General features: G+C 34.6%; 1 protein-coding gene across 1 annotated transcript in view; it reads left to right on the top strand.

The window, feature by feature from the left end:
- The first annotated feature begins 244 nt into the window (after window positions 1-244).
- The window catches only part of LOC145268694 (uncharacterized), a 68438-nt gene continuing 58348 nt past the window's right edge, over window positions 245-10334 (top strand). Inside the window, exon 1 of the mRNA XM_080124216.1 lies at window positions 245-697. The gene's annotated coding sequence lies outside the window, so the exon portion shown is untranslated. The remainder of the gene's footprint in view (window positions 698-10334) is intronic.

Below are 10334 nucleotides of genomic sequence, written 5' to 3'. Positions count from 1 at the left end.
AAATAAATAAATAAATAAAAATTAAAATAACCATTAAAAAGGGGAAAAGAAAGAAAGACACCCTCTCGATGAAAAATAAATCAAAATTAAAACCAATATGTGTGTGCGTGTGTGTACTGTATATATATATATATATATATATATATATATATATATATATATATATATATATGTGTGTGTGTATACATACATACACACACACACACACATATATACATATCAATACGCACAGATATTCTTCTTTGTTGACGGAGACAAGCATTAAGAAAACAGCGTAGTCACGACACGCAAAGTGCTTCTAGAAATCTTGCGTTTTGTGTTGGTGGCTGCATCACTGGTGGAAGTGCGCGCTATCCTTGTCGCATAGGAATGATGGGGTCGTGGGTATCTGTTATATAGACGTCTTCTAGTAGTTGCAACGTCCACTGTATATTTTCTTGTTATTCCCGTCTGAAGGAAGCGAGAGAGAAGGAGAGAAAAAAAAAAAAAAAAGGATTCATTGTTTTTATTTTTTTTTTTTTTAGTTTGTTTGTTTGTTTGTTTTTTTTTTTGCTTTTTGAGCCCAAGAACGGAAATGAAGATTTAAGAAAAAAAAAAAAAATGTTTCTTAGAACCGAACGGACCTTGTAGTAGAATTACGTACTTCCAGCGTTGGATTTTCAATATTACTTTCATAGTAGTTAATTCGCCAACCAAGGTATTTCTTTTCTTATTCTTATTTTTATTTTATGTTCTCTGTAGTTATAATTTATTTGTTTAACACATGCATACATGTTCGTCATGTGCGCGTATACATTTTATATATATATATATATATATATATATATATATATATGTGTGTGTGTGTGTTTATTTTATACCCTCCAGCAACATTTTTTTCTGTTTGCATCTTCGGATGTTGTAAAATAAAATAACATATTCAGCTCTACCAACGTATATATAAGAACAAAATATTTATCTTAAATGTTTACAGGTTAGAAAAATCCCTTGATACCGTCGTTTCAAATCCGATACGGGGGGGCAGTTTATGGTTATTAGTCGAAAAGAGGGGAATCTGACTTTTTTTTCTTCGAGCACAAACTGGTTCCCTTATAATTGACTTGAAACCGACGGTATTGATGTTCTTCTGGTCTACTGTAATATATATATATATATATATATATATATATATATATATATAAACGATTTTATATTCTCTTATAAAATCCATTCATGTTATTCGGGCAGAATACAGATCGTGCTGAAATATCAACGTTATTTAGAAACCCTTTCTTAACATGGGGAGAGCTTTCTTTTTTTTTTCTTTTTTTTTTTTTTGGGTTTGTATTACTGTACACATAGATTCGAAAAAGTTGTCAAAAAACAAATATATAACAAATAAATGTTATCAAAGGCAAGATAAGTTACTTTTCTACCAAACTGGATATATTTTTCGTGTTTTTATTCAATGTAACATGTTTATTTAGCTCGAAAACCATACAGTGTTTACCGATGTATTGGAACATTCAAGATGGAGTCTGATTCTCTCTTTAACACGGTAAGTTTTGGAAAAGATGTTATAAATAAAAAACCGGATAACATACTGTTAAAAACTCGCTCAATACATGTTACCGTGACATAGGTTGACATATATTCGGCAGGTTTTTAATAGTATTTTGTATAGTTTTTTATTTATAACACCTTTTTCCAAACTTACGGTGTTAAAGAGGGTGTGAGACGCCATCTTGAATTTTCGAATACATCGGTAAACACTGTATGTTTTTCGAGTTGAATAAATATGTTACATTGAATAAAAACACGAAAAATATACCCAGTTTGGTAGAAAAGTAACTTATCTTGCCTTTGATAACATTTATTTGTTATATATTTGTTTGTTTTTTTTTGACAACTTTTTCGAATCTGTGTACAGTAATACAAACCCAAAATCCTATCTAAAAAATTGCACGATTTGCACTTCTGCATAAGTAAAGTAATTTCATAGTTATATTAAAGCTGACGACTTCTTAGATATCGGTATTTTCGTTTTATTTTTTCTCAATTAATCAATTATATGTATATGTGACTGGCTGTATAGAAGGCCATGCTCTCCCGCTCCCCAAGTTAAGAACGGTTTGTTTTTGTTTTTTTAATAACGTCTGTACCAATACCATGGCCATCCAAAATGTTTTATCGTAAATTAGCAAAACGAACGGTTTATTTATTACAAAATCCTGTTGTAAAGATAAATTATAATACTGTAATTACGAAATTAAATCCACCATAATACATTTCGGTGTCTTCGTAAACAAGTCAGCCATTTGAATTGTTTGTTTATCGTTGGGAAATCGGATAGAATTATTTCGTGACCCTTCGAAATATGAAAGAAATTTAGTTTAAGAAAAAAATGACAAATGAAGAAAAAAAAAAATCCTGAGCAACGACGAGTCCGCTTTTTTTTTTTTTTTTTCCCCCATCTTAAGAGAGATATTATCATGTAAGCTTCAAATTTGTAGATATTAAGATAAGGTACTTATTTAGAATCACACTAAAAAAAAAATACAGAAAAAGTATTTATGATGTACGAACCCCAACCCGTCACGAAACAAAGATATCATATTCCAAAAATTACGTCAATTGATCAAGTAGTTTTCTTTAAAAAATGAAAATATCGAAAAAAAAAAAAAAAAAAAAAAAAAAAGTTATATTGTACGTATCCGTTTTGGACTGAAGATCCCCGAAAAAAAATCATTTAATTTGATCAAGTAGTTTTTATTTTACAGCAGAAAAACATGTTTTTATGAGAGCGCGTTGAAGTCAGCCATTATGAAATTTATTGAACACGCCACGGGGAGATAACTCCAGTTAAAGCGCCGACACTCCCTCCCCATCTTTATTACTAACCTTTTTTCCTAAAAATCGAACCTTTTGCTCGGTATCATAACAAATTGTTTTTTCGCTGTAAAATAAAAACTGCTTGAAATTAAGTGGTTTTTTTTTTTTTTTTTTTTTTTTTCGGATAACTTCATTCCATAACGAATACGTACAATATAACCTTTTTTCGATATTTTCACTTTTTTAATGTCTTGATTAAACTGTACAAGTACTTTTTTTTTTTTTTTCTCGTTTGGATTTAATTAAGAAAATTCAATTTTACGATTTCTAGCAATTAATAAATTGTTACGATGTGCTCCCCCCCCCCCAGTCCCCCACTGCTCCAGCATAATATAAACACCCCACTTGACTTGTATAGTCTTTACAAGCAATGTAAGACTCCTTGGCTTAATAAAAATGTTTGAAAAATTGGGTGCTAAGTAGGACGTCCTCAAGTACGAAAAGGTGAATGCGGTATTATGGTGGAAGAAAATTGTAGCTAAGAGAAACTTTTGTTTAGTTCTAGAGTGACAAGGATGACCAATGACCCCCCCTTTGAGTTGGCCTTGCGCCTAAGTTTTTTGTTCATGTTTATTTTTGCCTGAATAAAAGATTTAATATCTCCAAAGTCCACTGCCCCATCCCTCCCCAACTAGGAAACCTCCGAGATCCCCACCACCGCCTCCTAACTGCAATTTTTTTTTGTCACCCCTCCCTCTAAATTTCACCCATCTTTGAGAGAAAGTAATCAATCACTAACCCCCCCCCCCACCATCACCACTCGCCCAACAATTTTTCTTATCTCCGTTTCTACCCTCTAGAGGGCACCCCCACTTAGAGTTCAGGTTCCTTTACAAAGCGAAGTAGAACGGGCGGTCTATCAACTAGACGGGGTGGGGAGGGTCCTAGTAACCACTTTTGTATTTTCTTCTTCCTCCGCCCTCGACACAAATTGTATCGTCTTTTTTGTTTTTACACGTAAATAAAAATGTTGTTTTTTTACATGGCGGTCGCCACCACTTATCAAGGCCCAGAAACCACTCGGGGATACGGGTTAAACAATTGGGTTCTAAGTAGGACGTCCCCCAGTATGTTTTTATGACCTGTCCTAGCGTAGTATAACCCCTCCCCCAACCACCCCATGTTAAGAACGGTTTTCGAAATACTCCCCCAACCTCCCAATATTAAGAACGGCTTTCGAGGTTGAGAGATGTTTATTCCGAAAGCCGTTCTTAACATGGGTAGGTTGGGGTGTTTATAATACACTGGGGTACGTCGTAGGTAAAAATTCAAGTTAAATGAGTGCAGTAATGAGGCTAATGAGCTGCGTTTGTTGACCAGTTAGTTTATGTTCCATGGGCAAACGAGTGCGTTCGGGGTTCATTTGGGTATCATTCCCGTCGGCAGTGAAACGCGGTGGCAAAAAAAAAAAGGAAAAAAATGGCTAAAGTACATACATTCAGTGAACGAGTGTTTCCAAATAACAAAAGAAAAAGAAGGGTGCTTCTTCATTATTGAATCGAAAGTTGAAAAAATAAATTTCCATTAAAAACAATACTTAATTTGGGTTTATTTTACTATACACATAGATTCGAAAAAGTGGTCAGAAAACAAATATATAACAAATGTTACCAAAGGCAAGATAGGTTACTCTTCTACCTATCTGGAAATGTTTTTAGTCGTTTTACTCGCTTTAAAACGTGTAATCGGTTCGAAGATCATGCAGTGTTTATCGATATATTTGATTGCTCTTGAACCCAGTAAGTTTGGGAAAATGAGTTCAAATAAAAAAAAAAAAATTATACAAAATACTGTTACAAACCCACCGAATATATGTCCGCCTATGTCACGGTAACATATATTGAGTGAGTTTCTAACAGTATTTTGTATAATTTTTTTGTTTAAACTCATTTTCCCAAACTTCCCTGTTCAACAGCAAGCATGCTGCTATTTGCATTTTTCAAATACATCGATAAATATTGTATGTTTTTCGAGCCGAATAAACCCGTTATGGCAGAAACCCTAGAGGATGACCTCCAATCTATAGTGGAATGGGGACAAAAATTTATGGTCACATTCATTCAATGCTGCTAAGACTAAACTTGTTTCCTTCAATAATTACAAGAAATCTACTCTACCACCAATAGCAATGGCCAAGAACACATTACCTGAAAGTACTTCCTTTGAACTCCTCGGCCTAACGTTCACAGGGAACATGAACTGGAATAGATACATTGAGAGCATTGCCAAGGCTGCTGTAAAGAACGTGGGCTCTCTCTACCATGCTAGAAAACTACTTACGCCTAAAAGTATCTTGTACCTCATACAAGTATCTCGTACCTCAAATGTATGGAGTACTGTTGTCAAATTTGGGCTGGTGCATCTGCTGCTTGTCTCTCACTCCTGGACAGGGTTCAAAAGAGAATCGCCAACCTGATAGGTCCTGAACTGTCATCTAAGCTTCAGCCTCTGTCCCACCGATGAAATGTTGCATCCCTCTGCCTGCTCTATAAGTACTTTAATGGTGAATGCTCTGACGAACTGTAAGCACTTGTACCCCCTCGACGTGACTACTCCGGACAAACCCGACAAGCAGCTAAGTCCCACCCCTTCACAATAAAGATCCCTAAGTGTAAGAAAGCCTTTTACTCCAATAATTTCTTCCCCCAGAACTTCTAGACTTTGAAACTCCCTTCCGGGATTCTGCTTTCCCAACTGTACTGACATGCAGAAGTTCAAGTGTAATGTGAACAGACATTTTGCTACTTATCTCCCTTCATAATGCCTCCACAACTTATGTCCCCGATAGTAGCCCCCTACTCCAAAGTGACACGTTGCCTTGTTTGGGGTGAAAATAGATTTTTTTTTTTTTTTTTTTTTTTTAAAAAAACACTAAAAAAATATCCAGTTAAGTAGAAAAGTAACTTATCTTGGCTTTTGATATTTATTTGTTATATATTTGTTTCTTGGCCACTTTTTCGAACCTGTGTATTGTAACACAAACCCCTTAATTTTTATGTCAATTTCAACTAAAAGCTATGGTATCTATATATTTATAAAAGTGAACGTGTGTGTGTGTGTCTGTGTACATTTCCCTACGCAATAACTCTGTCAATTTTAAGTCTACAAACTCGAAATTTGATATACAGAGTACTGAGATTTTGAAAAATCTTTGTGATCGATATTCGGCCAGAAAGTTGGCTGCTAAAGGGTCAAAGTTCAACGATTTGACCTTTGAGGACTCTACCAAACTCCTCCGAAATTTTGGGGTCTAAACACTTGAAATTTTAGATATAGGTTCCTTGGACATGGATCTAACTTAATAACTTGATTTGAGCCCGATACAAATGTTAAGGGGTCATGATAGGGATCAAAGTTTAAAAAATTGACCGCTTTTTTTTTTTTTCTCAACATACACCTCCAAACACCCAGGCAACGCCGGGCTGAAATGCTAGTCTATTTAAGTGCCATGCCGCAATTAATTCAATAGCACTGCGTTATTAAATAAAACATACTTTAAAGAATCAATGATTCAGTGATATCTGCCATTAATAGTAACAAAACGGACTGCAGTTACTTCCTCCTTTTTATTTCCCCCAAAGGAGTCACCATTTTATCAAGGCCTGGAGGCCACTCCAGGATAAGGGTTAATGCGTGTACAGTAGTCAATGTGAAAATGTCGTAGTAATCGTTAGTAGTGGAAATTTGGTAAATGCGATTAAGGGGTAACTCATCAAGAACTTGTTTACATTGGACTTGAAGACAATCATATTGTAGTCAGTTAGAAAGCATCGTTTCATAGATTGGCGTTATTGGGAAGAAACTCTGTTCATGGCACCTGTGTTTAGTGTTATGTACATTGAAAGTGAAGGGAATAATAATAGCCAACAAAATAAAAAAAAAAAAGGCCCTGTCGGTGGGGCATTAGAATACGCCGACTGCCCCCTTGCAGAGGGTAAAAGTCCCTCAATGGGGGTCCTGGATATGACCTTAAACTATATCCGATGGTGAAGCCCCAGCTTGTAGACTTTGGGGAGTGTAGAGCCACCCTTTAATTACCATTGCTCCCATGTCCATTCTGACCCGGGGTGGTAGTACCTGTTAGGGTCCCAACTATGGGTTAAATAGAAACCGATGTGAAAATAACAAATATATTCTATTAAAAAAATTTTTCTTCAAAATCTTTGGATTCGGCATTAAATAACTCGAAAAGGGTTGATATGCCGTAAAACAAAAACAACCAACCAACCAAAATAAAAAAATATATCTACTATCATCTAAAAGTCATGTGTGTGTGTGTGTGTGTTTCTTCCTTCCTCATAGGTTCCAAACTGGCTGAGCTTATCTTTTGCAAATTTCGCACAAACTTAATTTATGTCTGGCAGTGTTCGTAGATATGTTTTATACAGAAATTCATCCAATAAATATAATAAATCCGATCCTAAAAATAGTCTTTCTTATAGATAAAAAAAGAATTTGGTACTAGTGCAGAGAGTGATCCGGACGTAAATAATAATGTTATTATTTGAAAAGCCCTTAACATGGAGAGGGTGTTTTGTATGTATTCTATACTTCAACCTTACAATTGAATAAAAAAAAAAGCATATAATAAAACTTTAATTAAACTTGGAAATACGATTTAAAAAATAGCGCGGATCACTCTCTGCACTAGCACCAAGAATTTTTTACAGGGGTCTTTTACATTAAACCGGCCAAGGGGAAATAATAAAATCAAAAAAAAAAAAAAATAGCTTAGTGATAGAGCATTCAACTACAGATTGAATGATCCCTGTTCAAGCCCGGGTATACGTCACCATTTTATTTTAATTTTTTCTTATTAATGAGTTCAATTCATGATAAAAGAAAAGTGCCATTTAAAATCACTGCAAATCTTTTCTTTGTTTGCATATTTTAAAACTAAATATTAATCAGAAGTGACTTTTCCAGGACATTAATCATCAAGCCCGAATATCAGCTGACGTGAGATTGTAAACAAACACAGACGGAATTTTATGAACGACATTATCATTATTTTTGTATTTGTTTTTATTTTATTTATTTATTTATTTATTTATTTTTGAATTAGTCCACCGAGCAAATTATTCCTCGTAATATATAATAATCAATAGAGGATCAATTCTATAATAATACATATGCAATCTGCATAAATTAAAATATCATGTTTCAGCATATTCTACGACCGGGCAATGCCGGGCGTTTAGCTAGTGTGTGTGTGTGTTTGTATATGTATATATAATATATATATATATATATAAGCTGAACGTCTGTGTGTGTATGTCTGGTCACGAATAGGCTCCTATATGGTTGACTATTATAGAAAACTGATCACATATAATGATAGATGTATCGAGACACAGAAATGGGGTATCTTTGATCTGGCATAATGATGATTCATTAAAATTGTGGGGTCTGCATACACGCCTGGTCCACAAGTATGGAAATAAAAAATTTAAAATTAAAAAAAAACGTTTACAAGTGTTTTTGATATAGATGTACATAATAATACTTTAATAAGTACGTTTTAACTTAAATAGGGATGGTATAATAAAATTGTGGGGTCTGCGTTCGCACCTGGCCTCCATAGAATGGAAATAAGCACAAACTTTAATAAAGACTTTACATATCTATCTGCATAAGTATACTTTGATAATTATGTTTCAGTTTGAAGAAATATCCCTGAGTGGCTTCCGGGCCTTGATAAGTGGTGACCACTGTGTAAAAAAAAAAAAAAAAAAAAAAAATATGGTATAATAAAATTATGGGGTGTTCGTTCGCACCGCCTGACTTCCATAGAATGGAAATATGTCACAAAGTTTAACAAGGTTTTTAATATAGATCCACAGAATATTGTGATAAGTGTTTCAGTGTGAACAGGTATGGTATAATAAATTATGGGGGTTTATCTATTTTATTTTTACTTTCATCATATTTTGCTTTGGTTTTGATACCCCCAAATTTGAAGCTATCTCTTTACAACCCTTCCTTTTCATAATCTATTATACTTTAATAAATCAGAGTCCATTTTCTGTAGGCTGTTTTTGAACCCAGTCAACGACGAGTACTTATATATATATATATATATATATATATCAGAAATAACTTTTACCAAAATGCAATATAAATGACTCTCTCACTTGCTTGGAGAAGTTTATTTTTGTATGTATTAACTTATTTTAAAGCGATTGTTTACTTCCAAACAAAAGTAGTGTGGCACTGTTTTACAATTTGTCATTGTTCTGAGGGAGACAACTGTCTTTTACTAAGGGTCGTTCATTTTTTTTTCATCTCATAATTTAGGATGCTAGTTATATTATCAGTAAATTTTCACGAGTAGTTTAGAATTCGTTTTTTTTTTTGTTTTTTTTTTTTAGGGGGAGTATTCAGTTATAGAACGTGTATAGTTTTTAACAAGTGCTTCTGCGGTTTAATTAACTGTTTTTCTGTAAGTAACGCGCTGATAGGTGCTGAAGAACTGTTTAATATTTCACAAAAATTCTGTTTACAAGGGGGGGGGGGGCACAACACCCCTCCACTACTTGGTTAATGTTGGTGCGTTACATATGGAAAAATAATTAATTAAACTGCAGAAGCACCTATTAAAAACTATACAATATATGTATATATATTAAATCTACCAGCCGACTGTTCAAAAGAACACGCGTGGCTCTTAAGGCAGACCCTCCATCCCTCTTACTGCTCTCAGATAGATGGTAATCTTTGCATCCCAAATTCATTCCACATGGAGACACTAGTCTATTAGCTAGACCAACATGGGTCGCTCAAAGGACACCAAGTTATGTACATCTATCTCCAATTTCTTTCTTTCTCTCTCTCACAAAATGAGCAAATTGGGTTTGCTTGCATGCCATTTGTGCTCACTTGGCTGGCCTGAGTCAATCTTATCTGAGAGGTTGAAGGTACTTGATTGACAGTTTGTCTCGCTGCTGTTTCCAACTGACAGTACAGAAGCCCTAACTCTTTGGTAGCGCTTAGAGCAGTTGCTCAATCATCAGTTGTATACTATCAGGATAGGTGTAGTGCCATGTCATGCATGGAAAGCGACCCTGTTGCTACATCTGATGGACTTTCACAAGGTCACAACTTTCTAGACAGGATTCCGCTAATCAAGCACTTGTGTGTGTATACTTGGCATAAAAGCTAGCCCATTTTTCTCAACACCCCCCCCCAACCTGAAATTAAGCAAAAACGTAATAAACGACAACCCAAACAAATATCAGATCAAACCAGACAACCATCCTAACAAAACTAATTCATCTCCTCCCCTGAGGCTTGCATTCACAAATATTCGTGAACTTAGAAGTAACCTAGGTTATGTAGAGTCTTACCTCTTAGTAAGATTTCCGATTATCTTAGTATTAAGTGAAACAAAACTACAAGCCTCAATCCCTTCTAACTACTTTAACATGATAGGATAGCTTCCTCTCTGCTGTAAGGACTTCGAT

The sequence above is a fragment of the Euprymna scolopes genome, chromosome 44 (assembly GCF_053919585.1).
Source record: "Euprymna scolopes isolate OS-2025 chromosome 44, ASM5391958v1, whole genome shotgun sequence".
Lineage (NCBI taxonomy): Eukaryota > Metazoa > Mollusca > Cephalopoda > Sepiida > Sepiolidae > Euprymna > Euprymna scolopes.
The sequence above is the reverse complement of the archived record's forward strand: the minus strand, read 5'-3'. Positions and strand labels throughout refer to the sequence as shown.